Genomic DNA, 17,452 nt, shown 5'->3' with positions numbered 1-17,452 from the left:
GTCATCAGCTAAAGGCTCAATTTTTGCCCCACCGCCAAAATAGACCCTATCAGTCTCGCAGCAGACACAGAGGAATTCATCAGGCAAATGAGGTTTCTTCCACAAACCCCAAGAGGCCAACAACAAACACAATGAGACAGCCAATGAACAGGAACAGCTCACAGAGAGATCCATAGTGCAGCAACTGAATTAAAAAGAGTCAAATTAGACTCCTCCTGAAGGCCGCTGCCCTCGACTTGACATGTATGCCCAAGCTGTTAGGAGGCGCATCAACATCAGATTCATCAGCTGCACTCACAAGACAGCCCCAAACATCACCCAAGCACAACGCAACGTGCTCTCAAGACCAACCACAACATTGTCATCAAACCAGCAGACAAAGGAGGGGCCATCGTCATACTAAACAGAATGGATTACTGCAAAGAAGTGTACCGGCAACTGAACAACGAGGAACACTACAGACAGTTACCTGCAGATCTGAACAACGAACACGCCCATCAACTCAACAGACTGATCAGGACCTTTGATCTGGATCTTCAGCGCATCCTCTGTGCTCTCATCCCACGTACTCCCTGCATTGGAGATCTCTACTGCCTCCCGAAGATACACAAGGCAAGCACATCCAGCCATCCCATCTTTTCGGGCAATGGGACCCTGTCCGAGAACCTCTCCAGCTACATCTAGGGCATCCTGAAACTCATTGTATAAAGAACCCCCAGCTTTTGTTGCGACACTACGGACTTCCTACAGAAACTCAGCACACATGGAGCAGTTGAACCAGGAGCACTCCTCGTCACAATGGATGTCTCGGCGCTCTACACCAACATCCCCCACAACGACAGCATTGCTGCAACTGCCGCAGTACTCAATACCAACAACTGCTAATCTCCAGATGCAATTTTACATCTCATCCATTTCATGCTGGACCACAACGTCTTCATCTTCAACAACCAGTTCTTCATCCAGATACATGGAACAGCCATAGGGACCAAATTCACACCTCAATATGCCAACATCTTCATGCACAGGTTTGAACAAGACCTTTTCACCGCACAGGACCTTCAACCGATGCTATACACCAAATACATTAATGACATCTTCTTTCTTAGGACTCATGGTGAACAATCACTGAAAAAGTTATATGATGACATCAACAAGTTCCATCAGACTCACCATGGATATCCTCCAGAATCGGTTGCATTTTTGGACACACGCATCTCCATTAAGGACGGTCACCTCAACACTTCACTGTTTTGCAAGCCTACGGATAGCCTCACGATGCCCCACTTCTCCAGCTTCCACCCTAAACATAAGGAAGCCATCACCTACAGACAAGCCCTCTATATACACAGGATCTGCTCAGATGAGGGGGATCACAACAGATACCTCCAAACGCTGAAAGATACCCTCATAAGAACAGGATATGACGCATGACTCATCGATCGACAGTTCCAATGCACCACAGTGAAAAACCACACCAACCTCCTCAGAAGACATGGCAGACAGTGTACCCTTCATTGTCCAGTACTTCCCTGGAGCAGAAAAGCTACGACATCTTCTCTGGAGCCTTCAACACGTCATTGATGAAGACGAACACCTTGCCAAGGCCATCCCCACACCCCTTGCCTTGCCTTCAAACAACTGCACAACCTCAAACAGACCATTGTCCGCAGCAAACTACCCAGCCTTCAGGAGAACAGTGACCACAACATCACACAACCCTGCCGCAGCAAACTCTGCAAGACATGCTGGATCATTGACAGGGATCATCTCATGTGAGAACACCATCCACCAGGTACACAGTGCATACACTTGCAACTCAGCCAGCGTTGTCTACCTGATATGCTGCAGGAAAAGATGTCCCAAGGCATGGTACATTGGGGAGACAATGCAGACGCTATGACAATGGATGAATGAACACCGCTTGACAATCATCAGGCAAGAGTGTTCTCTTCCTGCTGGGGAACACTTCAGTGGTCACGGGCATTTGGCCTCTGATCTTCGGGTAAGCATTCTCCAAGGCGGTCTTCAAGACACACGACAATGCAGAGTCGCTGAGCAGAGACTGATAGCCAAGTTCCACACACATGAGGACGGCCTCAACCGGGATCTTTGGTTCATGTCACACTATGTGTAACTCCCACGACTTGCCTGGATTTGCAATATCTCACTAGCTGTCCTGGCTGGAGACAATACACATCTCTTTAACCTGTGCTTAACCCTCTCTCCACTCACATTGTTTGTACCTTTAAGACTTGATTACCTGTAAAGATTCGCATTCCAACCATTATTTTGTAAATTGAGTTTGTGTCTTTATATGCCCTGTTTATAAACAGAACTCCCACTTACCTGACGAAGGAGCAGCTCTCCAAAAGCTAATGGATTTTGCTACCAAAAAACCTGTTGGACTTTAACCTGGTGTTGTGAGACATTTTACTGTGTTTCCTACAGTGCAACAGTGACAACACTTCAAAAGTATACTGGAACACTTAGGGACATCCTGTGATTGTGAAAGGTGTGAAACTTTCTTTCGCTTGTCCTATGCAGGCAAAAGTAAATATCATGTTTAAAAGACTAAGTGATGCAGCCACAACTGAGCTAATATTCAATCTATTGAACTGTGTGGAATCAAATCATCCTCAGTCCTGAGTTACTGCCTAAGAAGGGATTCATTACAGTCACACCTTGATGCTTAAGGATGGGAAGGCTTTGGCAAGGGTGCAGAATTGGTTTAAGGGAATGGCTTCAGGGATGAGGGGCTTCAGTTATGTGGATAGATTGGAGAAGCTCTGAGAAAGGAGAAGGTTTAAAGGAGATTTGGTAGAGGAGTTCAAAATCACGAGGGGTCTAAACAGAGTGGACGGAGAGAAATTTCCCCTTTGCAGATGGGTGGAGAACAATTTCAGGCAATTGGCAAAAGAACAAATAGTGACATGTGGAACTTTTTTTTTATTATGCAGCGAGTAGTTAGAATCTGGAATGCATTGCCTGAAAGTGTGATGAAGGCAAATTCAATAGTGGCTTTCAAAAAGGAATTAGATAAGCACCGCAAGAGAAAAGCAATTGCAGGGCTACTGGGATAGTGTGGGGCCATGTGATTACCTTGTAGAGAGCTGGTATTGTTGCGATAGGCCAAATGGTAACCATTCTATGATTTTATGATTCTATGATAAGGCTATCAGAAATAATAGCTGCAGTCAACGGTACATCTCATGGAGCCTGTTCCACCATTCAGTGAAATTATGATTCAACTTTTGCATCCACTCCACTTTCCCACTGTACCCCCATGTACTTTGATTCACTTAGTGCCCAACAAATCTATCAATCTCCATCTTGAGATCTGTTTTGACAGAGACAGACTGAACATCCTCAGCTTTCTGCGGTGGAGAAATGCAAAGATTCACTGTCCTCCGAGTGAAGAAGTTTCTCCTAATCATAGCCCTAAAGAGCAGAACCCTTGCCTGAACTATGTTCTAAATTCTCCATCCAACGGAAACAGCCTCTCAATATCAACACCTTGAAGTCCTTGAAAAAATTAGAAATTTCAACCAGATCACTTCTTATTCTTCTAAACTTCAGGGAATTTAAAAAAAAAATACAGTTTATTCATAAAATTTGCGAAGATACAGGAAAATAACAGATCAATTTTGCCATAACATAAAATACAATTCTTTCAATACAGCCTATGGCACACTGAGATACCTCACTACACCAACTGATATGAACCATCATCTGAGGAGTTTGATGTATTCCAGCCCCCCATGGCACTATTGAAGGAAGGCCTCAGTCTTTGGTCTTTCCATGGAGAACATGGGCCTATTGTTTTACTCCATCTCTCATCATAGGACAACACCCTGATCCCAGAAATCAATCTACTGAACCTCTGTTGCACCTCCTTTTAGGCAAGTATATTCTTCCTTTTGGCCTTTTTTTCCAAAGGGAATGGAGTATAAAAATAAGGAATTCTTGCTAAAACTGTGCAAGGCACTAATTAGACCACACCTGGAAAGTTGGAACAATTTTGGTCCCCTTACCTAAGGAAAGATATATTGGTATTGGAGGCAGTCCAGGGAAGACTCACTAGGTTGATCCTGGATATGGAGGGATTTCCTTATCAGAAGTTAAGTAGGTTGGGCTTGTATTGAATGGAGTTTAGAAGAATGAGTGGCGATCTTGCTGAAACGTTTAGCATTCTTAGGGAGCTTGACAGGGTAGACGCACAGAGGTTGTTTCCCCTTGTAGGAAAAGAGGATGTAATCTCAGGGTAAGGGGTTGCCCATTTAAGACTGAGATGAGGAATAATTTCTTCTCTCAGAGGGTGGTGAATCTGCGGAATTCTTTACCACAGAGAGCTATAGAGGTTGGTTTATTGAGTACGTTCAAGGCTGAGGTAGACAGATTTTTAATCAGTAAGGGTCATCCTATGTCAGAAAATTTTGTGGTGTCTAGTACCTCAATTTCATCTTTAATTATCAGAGCTGCCCTACTTGCTTTGCCCGCTTTTTCTATATTGCTGTTTGACTGTCTTTCCACCCATCACCTTTCCACTCAATTTCCTGGTTTTGGGATTTGTGCATCAAATCACAATAAGTTGTGATTTTAGATAAGGTTTGTTCTTCTAGTGATATTTCCCATTTGTGGACAATATTATTGAACAAAAAACACACAGAAACAGCTAACATTGCACTCCATTACATAACGATTGTCAACAAAACAGAATGTGTGTAATTTAATGTTATATTTGCCCCAGTTTTTTGGGTAGATCACAAATCATGGGGTGATATTCTCCCATAAAGAGTTTCAAATTGCACCATTCTTGCAAAGGTAATGAAATGTTACGAATCACCCCATGCGCATGTCTAATTTGGGCGACACAGTGGCACAGTGGTTAGCACAGTGGTAGGGGGCTTGGCTCGATTCACAGCTTGGGTGACTGCCTGTGTGGAGTTTGCACGTTCTCTCCGTGTCTGCGTGGGTTTTCTCCTGGTGCTCTGGTTTCCACCCACAGTCCACAGATATGCAGGTCAGGTGTATTGGCCATGATATGTTGCTCTTAGTGTCAGGGGAGCTAAATATGTGGGGTTACGGGGATAGGGCATGGGTGGGATTGTAGTTGGTGCAGGCCCAATGGGCTGAATGGCTTCCTTCTGCACTGTAAGGATGAATGTAGCATTGAAGGAGTATTACGGAAAAACAGAGTTTGAAACAACCATGATAATTATTACTTGTAGTGACTTTTTCATTGAACAAAAACAATCAACATCAGGAAACAAAAGGGGGCATGAATTTATATCATGCATTTCATGATCTCAGGATATCTCAAAGTGTTTTACTACTAGTGATGTATTTTTGAAATGTAACCACTGTTTTAGTGTAGGAAACACACCAGTCAATGTGTTTACAACCAAGGTCGACAAAGAGCAATATGAAAGGATTAGGTAAGCTGCTTTAGAGGTTGATCAAGGAACAAATATTGGCCTGGGCAGTGGGGAGAAACTTGCAGCTCCTTCTCAAAACATCACATTGGGATCTTTTGTATCCACCTGAGAGGGCAAGAGTCCTCACTTGCCCTCTGACTGCCTTAGTACTGCAGTGATGTGTGAACCTTAGATTATCTGTTTCTGTCCTACCTTCGTGAGTAGAGAATGGGCGTGTGTGTTTGCATATGGAAGTGAAAACTTTGGCAACTACATTGAATAACCAAGTTCTCATGTTGCAAAAGTATTCTGTATTTGGTATTTACTTTAAATTGGCAAGTGATTTTGACAGGTTTCAACTGGGGTTGGTAACAGCAGCTGAAGGATTAAAAGGGCACATTATATTGATGTTAAACACATCAAAGGCATTGGTAGTGTGGTTTGTCACACCTGCATTCCAATGTGTTTGTGATTCTGCTTTTCAACGCTGTTTTCAGTCACTGAGAAATTCAAAGTGATACCCTTTAAAGCGCAATGAGGGATGTAGGGAAAAACTTAACAGGACAATAACTTCCCAACTAGGGTTAAAATCAGAACTTGTCTCCTGCATATACTTGAAGCAGCCATGCCAATTCTATCATTTGGGTGGCACAATGGTTAGTACTGTTGCCTCACAGCGCCAGCGACCCGTGTTCGATTCCTAGCTTGAGTCACTGTCTGTGTGGAGTCTGCATGTTCTCCCCGTGTCTGTGTGGGTTTCCTCCAGGTGCTCAATTTCCTCCCACAGTTCAAAAGACATGCTGGTTAGGTGCCATTGGCCATGCTAAATTCTCCCTCTATGTACCCGAACAGGCGTTGCAGTGTGGGGGTTTTCACAGTAACTTCATTGCATATAAATGTTGATGTAAGCCTCCTTGCGACCCTAATAAATAAAATTAAACTTTAAAACGCAAAACTTTTCAACTGATCAGTTGTTTTCCCGAGTAATTCATCAGTTGTCTCACTGAAGGTAACGTACAATGATAGATTGTGGTATGATAAACTTGAACACAAGTTAGTTATGTTCTCAATGTTTGCTCTAACTCTATGTACTGTAGCAACCACACTTCAATTGCCCTTGCCACAGCAACTATGGTAAATGCAAAGGCACAAGCTGCCCCTGACAGCTGCTCAAGTGCTGCTTCAGCCGTGCTGAGTTTGGTTGTCCCAGGAAACGATTCTGGCCCCAGAGAGACAGCTCCCCTCCCTTTCTGGCACAATTCCAGCAAGTTATTCAGAAACCATTACAGCTGGGGAGGCAAATGATCAACGAATAAAGTACATAAGTATGATAAAAGATGGTTTGCATGATTCATACTGATTAGACCGTAAAGAATTTCAAAATGATATCATAATTAACATGAACAGCTCATGCACCTTACTGAGTGACAAAATATTGCTGGGTGGGATGTTTAGTTCTAACTGAACTCGGTCACACTGCATAGTAAACTAAAATAATACTTACTTCAGAACTTAATTTGAAAACCTTAGTTCTCATGTTTGACCCAAAGTGTTGGGTCTTTTGTGTTCAGAAAACCCAGACTTTGACAGGTTAGCTTGAAGTATTAAAGAAGGTGATGGGATAAGACAGTGTTTATGTGGACAGATGACCACAATTTGACAGGTTAGAGAGCACAAGGGGTCATATTATACTTTACGTAGGCAAAGGTGTGCAGGTTAGGTTGATTGGCAATGATAAATTGCACCTTAGTGTCAGGGGGATTAGGACTGTAAATATGTGGGGTTACATGGATGGGACCTTGGTGGGATTGTTGTTAGTGCAGGCTAATGGGCCAAATGGCCTCCTTCTGCACTGTAGATGCTATGATTATGTGATTCTATGAAAAAATTAGGTTAGGGGTCAAAAGATTTTTCTTTTCCAAGTAGGCCAATGACCAGCAGAATATGCTGCTGGCTTGTAGAGGCAGTGCACTTTGGGTCAAACATGAGAACTAAGGTTTTTAAGTTAAGTTTTGAAGTAAGTATTATTTTAGTTTACTATGCAATGTGACTGAGTTCAGTTAGAACTAAATGCCCCGCCCGGCAATATTTTGTCACTCAGTAAGGTGCATGAGTTGTTCATGTTAATTATGATATCATTTTGAAACATCTTTACGGTCTAATCAGTATGAATCATGCAAACCATCTTTTATCGTACTTATGTACTTTATTCGTTGATCATTTGCCTCCCCAAGTGCAATGGTTTCTGAATAATCCGCTGGAATTGTGCCAGAAAGGGGGTGGAACTGCCTCTTCAGGGCCAGAATCATTTCCTGGGAGAACCAAACTCAGCACGGCTGAAGCAGCACTTGAGCAGCAAGTTCCTGAAGGATATTGCTGCGTACAAAAGAAATAGACTTCATCATCATGGTTAGTTCCAATATCTCTCTTGCTGGAGTTTGTTTTTTGCCTGGCACTTGTGTAAATGTTACTTGCCATTCATCAATACAAGTCTGAATGTTGGCATTTGCCGCTGCCATGCCATAAAATGTCCTAAGGCACTTCGTAAAAAGGTTATCAAACAAAATTTGGCTCCAAGCCTTCAAATGAGAGATTCAGGTCAGTGACCAAAATCATGGTCAAAGAGGCCGGCTTTAAGGTTTCGAGAGGAATTTTGGAGTTCAGGGCCTAAGCAGTTGAAGGCTTGGTCACCAGTGGTTGTAGAATAAAAATCACAGATACTCACTAGACCGGTATTGACAGAAATGAAAATGGTGAGAGATATGAAAGGGGCAACAGTGTTCTCGTTGTCATTTTACACTGCAGCAAAAAAGACAAAAATGAACAAGCAGTTTCCTGAGAGAGAGATATAAAATTGTAAATGTATTGAAAAAAGGTAACTCAGAATTTTTGATTTTGATTGGATTTGGTTTATTATTGCCCCATGTATTAGTATACAGTGAAAAGTATTGTTTCTTACATGCTGTACAGACAAAACATACCGTTCATAGAGAAGGAAATGAGAGAGTGCAGAATGTAGTGTTACAGTCATAGCCAGAGTGTAGAGAAAGATCAACTTAATGTAGGTAAGTCCCTTCAAAAGTTTGATCGCAGCAGGGAAGAAGCTGTTCTGGAGTCGGTTGGTACGTGGTCTTAGGCTTTTGTATCCTTTTCCCGAAGGAAGAATGTGGCCGGGGTACGTGGGGTCCTTGATTATGCTGGCTTATTTGCTGAGGCAGTGGGAAGAGTAGACCGAGTCAATGGATGGGAGGCTGGTTTGTGTGATGGATTGGGCTACATTCATGATCTTTTGTAGTTCCTTGCGGTCTTGGGCAGAGCAAGAGCCATATCAAGTTGTGATACAACCAGACAGAATGCTTTCTATGGTGCATCTGTAAAAGTTGGTGAGAGTCGTAGCTAACATGCCAAATTTCCTTAGTCTCCTGAGAAAGTAGAGGCGTTGGTGTGCTTTCTTAACTGTAGTATCAGCATGGGGGGACCAGGACAGGTTGTTGGTGATCTGGACACCTAAAAACCTGAAGCTCTCGACACTTTCTGCTTCATCCTCATTGATCTAGACAGGGGCATGTTCTCCTTTAAGCTTCTTGAAGTCGATGACACTCTCTTTCATTTTGTTGACATTGAGGGAGAGTTTATTGTTGCCACACCAGCTCACCAGATTCTCTATCTCATTCCAGTACTCTGTCTTGTCATTGTTTGAGATCTGACCCACTACAGTGGTGTCGTCAACAAACTTAAAAAATCGAGTTGGAGGGGAATTTGTCAGTCATGGGTGTATAAGGAGTATCATAGGGGGCTGAGAACACAGCCTTGTGGGGCACCGATGTTGAGGATGATGTGGAGGAGATGTTGTTGCCCATCCTTAACTGATTCTGGTCTGTGAGTTAGGAAGTTCAGGATCCAGTCACAGAGGGAGGTGCCGAGGCCCAGGCCACGGAGTTTGGAGTTAACTTTCATGGGAATATTAGTGTTGAAGGCCGAGCCTGACATAGGTGTCCTTGTTATCTAGGTGTTCTAGGATTGAGTGCAGGGCCAGGGAAATGGCGTCTACAAGGGACCTGTTGCAGCAGCAGTAGGCAAATGATAATGGATCCATGTAGTCTGGGAGGCTGGAATTGATTTGTGCCATGATTAGCCTTTCGAAGCACTTCATAATGATGGATAGAGTAGTGGGGTGGGGTGACAGGGGTGGTGGAGGTGGGGTTGATGGGGGTGAGGATAATGGGGGTAGAAGCGAGGGTGGGGGTGGGATGTTGGGGGGTGGAGGCGACGGGAGTGATGGGGCTGCGGGTGATGTTGACGGTAGTGATGTGTGTGCGTGCATGTGTGTGCGTATGCCTGTGTGTGTGTGTGTGTGTGTGCGTATGCGTGTGTGTGTGTGTGTGTGTGTGTGTGTATGTGTGTGTGTCAGTGTCAGATGGTACAGTAAGATTGTAGGATCTTTGGAACATTTTCAATGAATGGATTAAGTTGAATGCAATGGTTTTCCTCATTTGTACTTATCTTGTGATTCTTTAAAAAAATCTGCCCAGGACTGAGTCGGCCAATCTTATTGAATTCTCTTTAACAGGCAAATATTTATTTTTTATGCAGTTTATTTTATTTTGCCCATTTTACAGAAACAAGAATGGAAGCAATGGTAAAGTTGGATGAGAAACCTGCTATTAGTTTCTACCCTTCTTACTCACTTTCTTCCTCACATTTTCTTTTTTTTGTTTGTTTAATGAATAAGCAAAGAAAAACATGTCCCTAAGGCTCTGAGTTTAGGCTCAAGTCTCAGGATGTCTGAGATGAGGGTGGGTTAATTTACAATCCTGGCAGGGTTCCAGCATACTGCCTATTCCAGATAGACATTGGATTGACTAAGATCTTAGTATGTGAATCTGAAGCTGGTTTGGAATGGTAAATGGGGCATTAGGGTCGAGCAGTAAATGAGAATGCTTTATTTCTGAACAATACTATATGAAGCTACCCTCGTTCCTTTGCCGGATCAATCCCCTGTGCTGTCTTTCCATTACAATAGAGGGATTACATTGAAAAAATATGCATTAAACCCAGCTTGGATTAATCCCAGTGGAAAGTTTGGATGCAGATGAATAAATCACCAAATTTAAATTTACCATTCCAGTCAATGGCAGTAACTTGCAACTGAAATCCAGGTCGGCTTAATGCCATTCAGGTTGTTATGTGTTAAAGAGTTATGAGCGTAACAGATGTACCAGACTTGCAACCTCTTGTCTGAAGACAACTGGCCAGAATGCATTTAGCACAAATTACCACCTATGTTATGAAATATGAGAGCAGTTGTACGTATCTGTTAAGTCTGATGTTAATTCCACAGATCTGCAGATGCTGAGAGCATCTGTCGCATTGCAAGGTTCCTGCTTTTTCTCCTTTGCTAATATAATGATGTTTGGAAAGGAAAGGCTTCAGTAACCCTATTACCAATCTACTTTACCACTGAGGAGGAACCGCTTATATTGAAAAGTAAATTGTCTTTGAACTAAGTAAACAGGCTGATTATCATCAGATTTAAATTGCCTTTAAAGCTCGCTTGTTAGTGTTGCCGAATAAATGCAATATACGGTACTAAGGATTGCAGATCAGAGAGTCCCAGAGCTGCTTCCAGGTCTGTGCTCAGTTACTGCACAGGACAGAATTACAGCATCATAATTGATGCAACAGGAGAAGGAACCAACTGCAGCTGGTCATTATGGGACGTTAAATTGGTCAATGAAATGTTTTAGAATCAGAGAGAAATGGAAGAGTTTAAAGGAGGGAATTCTAATGTCTAAGATTTGGGGTGGGGGTGGGCTCTCAGTGGTGGGGGTGGAGGTAGGGTGGGGCTTCCCTAGGGAAGGGGGTAATACCCTGCTCATGGGGTTCCTTTGGGGGTGAGATCTCATGTCAAAGGAAGAAAATTCGCACCTCAATATGTCAACATCTTCATGCACAATTCGAACTAGACCTCTTCACCGCACAGGACCTTCAACCGATGCTGTACACTGGATACATCGATGACATCTTCTTTCTTTGGACTCATGGTGAACAATCACTGAAACAACTATATGCTGACATCAACAAGTTCCATCCTACCATCAGACTCACCATGGACTATTCTCCAGAATCGGTTGCATTCTTGGACACACTCATCTCCATCAAGGACGGTCACCCTCAGCATTTCACTGTACCGCAAGCCCACAGAAAACCTCATGATGCTCCACTTCTCCAGCTTCCACCCTAAACATGTTAAAGAAGCCATCCCCTATGGACAAGCCCTCCGTACACACAGGATCTGCTCAGATGAGGAGGATTGCAGCAGATACCTCCAGATGCTGAAAGATGCCCTCATAAGAACAGGATGTGGTGCTTGACTCATTGATTGACAGTTCTGATGCGCCACAGCAAAAAATCGCACCGACTTCCTCAGAAGACAAACACGGGGCACGGCAGACAGAGTACCCTTCGTCATCCAATACTTCCCTGGAGTGGAGAAGCTACAAAATCTTCTCCGGAGCCTTCAACGTGTCATTGATGAAAATGAACATCTCGCCAAGACCATCCCCACACCCCCACTTCTTGTCTTCAAACAACCGCATAACCCCAAACAGATCATTGCCCGCAGCAAACTACCCAGCCTTCAGGAGAACAGTGACCACAACACCACACAACCCTGCCACAGCAACCTCTGCAAGACGTGCCGGATCATCAACGTGATGCCACCATCTCACGTGAGAACACCATCCATCAGGTATACGGTATATGCACTTGCAACTCGGCCAATGTTGTCCACCTGATACGTTGCAGAAAAGGATGTCCCGAGGCATGGTACATTGGGGAGACCATGCAGACACTACTACAATGGATGAATGAACACTGCTCAACAATCATCAGGTAGGAGTGTTCTCTTCCTGTTGGGGAACACTTCAGCAGTCACTGGCATTCGGTCTCTGATCTTCGGGTAAGCGTTCTCCAGGGTGGTCTTCATGACACACCACAGCTCAGAGTCACTGAGCAGAGACTGACAGCCAAGTTCCTCACACATGAGGACGTCCTCAACCAGGATCTTGGGTTCATGTCAGACTATCTGTAACCCTAATGACTTGCCTGGGCTTGCAAAATCTCACTAACTGTCCTGGCTGCAGACAATACACATCTCTTTAACCTGTGCTTAACCCTCTCTTCACTCACATTGTCTGTACCTTTAAGACTTGTTTACCTGTAAATTGATTTTGTGTCTTTATATGCCCTGTTTGTGAACAGAACTCCTATTTACCTGATGAAGGAGCAGCGCTCTGAAAGCTAGTGCTTGTGCTACCAAATAAACCTGTGGACTTTAACCTGGTGTTGTGAGACTTCTTACTGTGCCTATAAACATGGCCAGGTTAAATCTGGTATTTGGTGGGATTATGTCAGGTACCCAATCAGTAATCACTTTATAAGTCTTTAACCCCTGCCTGCATCCAAATCCACTTCATCCTAGTAGTTAAAATTCTTCCCAATGAGAATCCAGATGTGTGATTAGGAAAATATCCTTTCCTGTTCTGTTCCTATCAACAGATGTGATTGCATGATCACTAAAATTGTGCTTAAACTCAATTGCTGGAAGTGCCTTTTTGCCAAGTTTATGCATCAATGTGATTGAGTTATGTACTTTCTTCCAGAATTGGTACAGGCAGGAAGTGTTGATAAGCTTCACCAGTCAATGGACCCTTTGTGATTTTGCGTTCACATTTGAACAGAAATGCCATTGCCATAGACATACAAAGTTATCACGAATGAAACATTTATCTTTTCTCATTGGTTGGTAAACCAAAAATTGCAAATAATATCAGCTGTACAAGTAAAGGCCACTCAGCACGGTAAATTCAAATCCTGCAAATGATCTTTAGAAGAGTAGAGCATAGCAACATTTCACCTGCCTTAGTAATTGGATAGTTATAGAGTCATAGAGCACAGAAACAGGCCCTTCGGCCCAACCGGTTAATGCCAGGCATGGTGACCTCCCAGCAAATCCCAATTGCCTGCTTTTGGCCCATATCCCTCTAATCCTTTCCCATCCACATACTTATCCAAATGCTTTATAATTTTGTTATTTTATCTGCCTCTACTTTCTCTGGCAGCTCATTCCACATATTCACCACCCCCTGCTTGAAGGAGTTGCCCCTCGGGTCCCTTTTAAATATTTCTCCTCTCATCTTAAACCTAAGCCCTCTAGTTTTCAATTCCCCTTCCCTGGGAAAAAGACTGTGTGTTCATCCTTTCTATACTCCTCATGATGTTATGCACATCAATAAAGTCACCCCTCATTCTCTTGCTTTCCAAGGAATAAAGCCCGAACCTGGCCAATTGCTGCCTATACTCAGGGCCACTAGTCCTGGCAGCATCTTCGTAAATCCTCTTTGCAATCTTTCCAGTTTATCAATGTCTTTCCAATAACAGGGTGACCAAAACAGCACACAAAACTGTACACAATAGTCAATAGGAAAATATACTCAACCATCCTTTTCTGCTGGAAATTAGAACTTGAAAATTGCTGAAAAGAAACAGGCCGTTGAAGCTTTTTGTCCTCAACTCATCAGGACAAATGTAATTTGACATTCTTGCATTTGTCCTGATGAGTGGGAAATTAAAAGCTTCAAAAACATGCCTCAACTTTCAACAATATGCTAGAAATGAGTTAGCATTAGGGATGTAAATGAAGCTCTCCTGTCATAAGGAAGTAAATTACTCCCACAACGGTGAATACCCAGAGACACAATGGCTAGAAATCTCCAACTTCACCCTGTGGCTCGGATTATCCGGTCCCGCTGCTATGAACGGAGATCTGGCTGAGCACCAAATTCTCGACTGTCACTGGCAGCGGTAGTGGAAAATCCCAGCCACAAACGAGGCTGGATAATTCCGGCCAACATCATGCATTATCAGGGGATGGGCAGGAAATAGTAGATGTTGTATTTTTATGGTTTTGCAAGAGTCAATCCCAACTTGATGCCAGAGTTGCTACACAGACAGTAAACAGTGCACCTGGTAGCACAAGCAAACTCTGGATTTGCTTTTCCCTTATCCAAACTCTGGAATTGCTTTTTCCTACCAACAGGGAATATTATTGAACACTGCCAGCCCCACTGGATGCCACTGCCCTATTTAACCTGACATCCAACAGTCCATGCCATCAGCTTGTACCAGTCAATCATGAATCATAGATCATAGAACCCTACAGTGCAGAAAGAGGCCCTTCGGCCCATCGAGTCTGCACCTAACACAATCCCACCCAGGCCCTACCCCCATATCCCTACATATATGATATCCACTAATCCCTCTAACCTACGCTTCCCTGGACACTAAGGGGCAATTTCTTAGCATGGCCAATCCACCTAACTTCTTTGTTTTTGGGCCGCTCACCCCTACAGCTCTTCCTCCCACTGGGAAGCCCAAAGTCAATTAATTATAATGACAATTGCAAGTTTCACCATCTACATATACCCAACCTTCAGCACGAGGAATTGCCCTCTTATTGTAAAATGGAAATGGGGCAGGTGGACTGTATCTGTAATATAAACAGAGAATGCATCAAAAATCTTCTAATCTCATCTCAGTATATCATGGGGTGAGGAGCTCGTTACAGGGCCATTGACCAAAATACATTCTTGTTGGGCAAAATTAAATCCAACTCCAATGTGAGATTTGATTTTGTTCTTTAGTCTCTCAGAAACTTGCATCATTTGAGCGTCCTCAGTTGATCAGTAACAGATTAATTGAGGAAGCTTGGCACGGGTGAGCATAGTGGTGCAGTGGTTAGCACTGCTGCCTCACAGCGCTAGGGAACCGGGTTCGATTCCTGGCTTGGGTCACTGTCTGTGTGGAGTTTGCACATTCTCCCTGAGTCTGTGTGGATTTCCTCCAGGTGCTCCAGTTTTCTCGCACAGTCCATGATATGCAGGTTTTGTTGATTGGTCATGCTAAATTGCCCCTTAGCGTCAGGTGGATTAGCAGGGTAAATATGTGGGGTTATGGGAATAGGGCTTGGGTGGGATTGTGGTCGGTGCAGGCTCGATGGGCCAAATGGCCTCCTTCTGCACTGTAGGGTTTCCTACGAGATGCAAAAAGTCGAGCAAGATTCAATGGATGACTGTTTGTGTAACTGGGATTAGTCCTCATTTAAAGCACAGATTCCTCAACTCAGACCAAGATCTCTAAAATACAAAGACATTTGATCCATTCTGTTTTACAAATTTGTAGATATTTTCCCTGTAGCTCTTTGGGATGCGATGTTATTTGTGATATTTCAGCGGGTGGAACAAAGTACCAGTATTGGCACATAGGAGAAAGATGCAAGCCATCCACATTGATATGGATTATTCTCATTTGCAAAATTTTCTGGAATGTTGCACCTCAGTAGTGATTGCTGACTTTTTGGTGGGGTGAACCTTTAAAACTGTTACAGGTTGACAATGGTACAGAGGATAGCACTGCTGCTTCACAATGCCAAGGACCTGGGTTCAATTCCTGGCTTGACTGCCTGTGCGGAGTCTGCACATTCTCCCCATGTCTGTGTGGGTTTCCTCCGGATGCTCCGGTTTCCTCCCACAGCCTGAAAAACGTGCCGGTTAGGTGCATTGGCCATGCTAAATTCTCCCTCAGTGTACCCGAATAGGCGCTGGAGTGTGGCGACTAGGAGATTTTCACAGTAACTTCATTGTAGTGTTAACATAAGCCAGCTTGTGACACTCATAAATAAACTTTTAAAAAATTGTTTAACTCACAGTTACATGCCCATTTGGCAAATTGTTAACTAAACCTTGTACGTCGACCAGATTCTGTAGTAAACTTGCATGTTTTATATAATAACCCAGTTTCTGTGTCGTTGTCCTGTGAATTCCAAGGTTGTGTTGAGCATGAATGATATACAAAGAAAGATTGCACTTGTTTTATATAGTGCCTTAAAACATCCCTCAGAATCTCTGTGAGTGCTTTAATCTGATGAATTAATTATTCAAGTGTAGCCCCTAGAGAATTATATGTGGCAGCCAATCTGCTCACATGCATGTTCTACAAACAAAATGAGATAAACAAAAGCAGCTTGCATTTAAATAGCATCTTAACACGAGAAGATGACCCAAGGTGCTTCACAGGCCTGTGACAGGAGAGTGTAGTGGAGAGACGGAAAGGTTTGGGATTGAGAGGGGACATGGGGGTGAGTTCAGGAGTTCAGAGTCTAGGTACCAGAAACAAACTGTGGGGTTTTGGAAACTGGGGATGCAACATGTGACTTGAATTGGAGGAGTGCGGATATTCTGGATAGTTGTAGGACTGGAGGAGTTTGCAGAAATAATGAGGGGAGATGCCATAGAGGAATCTGAACACAAAGATGAAAATTTTGAATGTGAGGCATTTGTCGGACCAGGAGTTCAGTAAGCATAGCGGTGATGAGTGATCAGGGTATAAAATAAGGTAGCAGGGGTGCTGCATTAACTGTACTTTACAGAGAGTGGGAAGCTGACATAGAAAGCATCAGAATAGTTAACTCTGGAGGTAACAAGGGCACTGATGATTGGTTCAGCAGCAGATGGAGCAGGGCAGAGATGGGTGATCTTACACTAGCTAGTAATGGGGAGAATATGAAGTTGTAATCTCAGATTTGGATCAAACTGACCACTGAGGATGTGAATAGTCTAATTCAACAACAACAAAAGCAGCATTTATATAGAACCTTTAACATTATACAATTTTCCAAAATATTTCATGAGCACATTGTAAAGCAAAAGTTATCACTGAGCCACATGAATAGCCACACAAATGACCAAGAGATTTGTCAACGGGGTAGATGTTTTTAAGAAGTGTCTTAAAAAAGAAGCAGTTTCGGGAGGGATTATCATAAATTAGAGCTTCTTCTGCTGAAGGCAGAACCACTAGTGGTAAAGATCAGTTTCAAGTTAAAGTTAATTTATTTGTCACTAGTAAGGCTTACATTAACAATGCAATTAAGTTACTGTGAAATTCCCCTAGTCACACACCCCGGTGCCTGTTCAGGT

This window comes from Carcharhinus amblyrhynchos, chromosome 5 (assembly GCF_965287045.1).
Source record: "Carcharhinus amblyrhynchos chromosome 5, sCarAmb.v2.hapA, whole genome shotgun sequence".
NCBI lineage: Eukaryota > Metazoa > Chordata > Chondrichthyes > Carcharhiniformes > Carcharhinidae > Carcharhinus > Carcharhinus amblyrhynchos.
The sequence above is the reverse complement of the archived record's forward strand: the minus strand, read 5'-3'. Positions refer to the sequence as shown.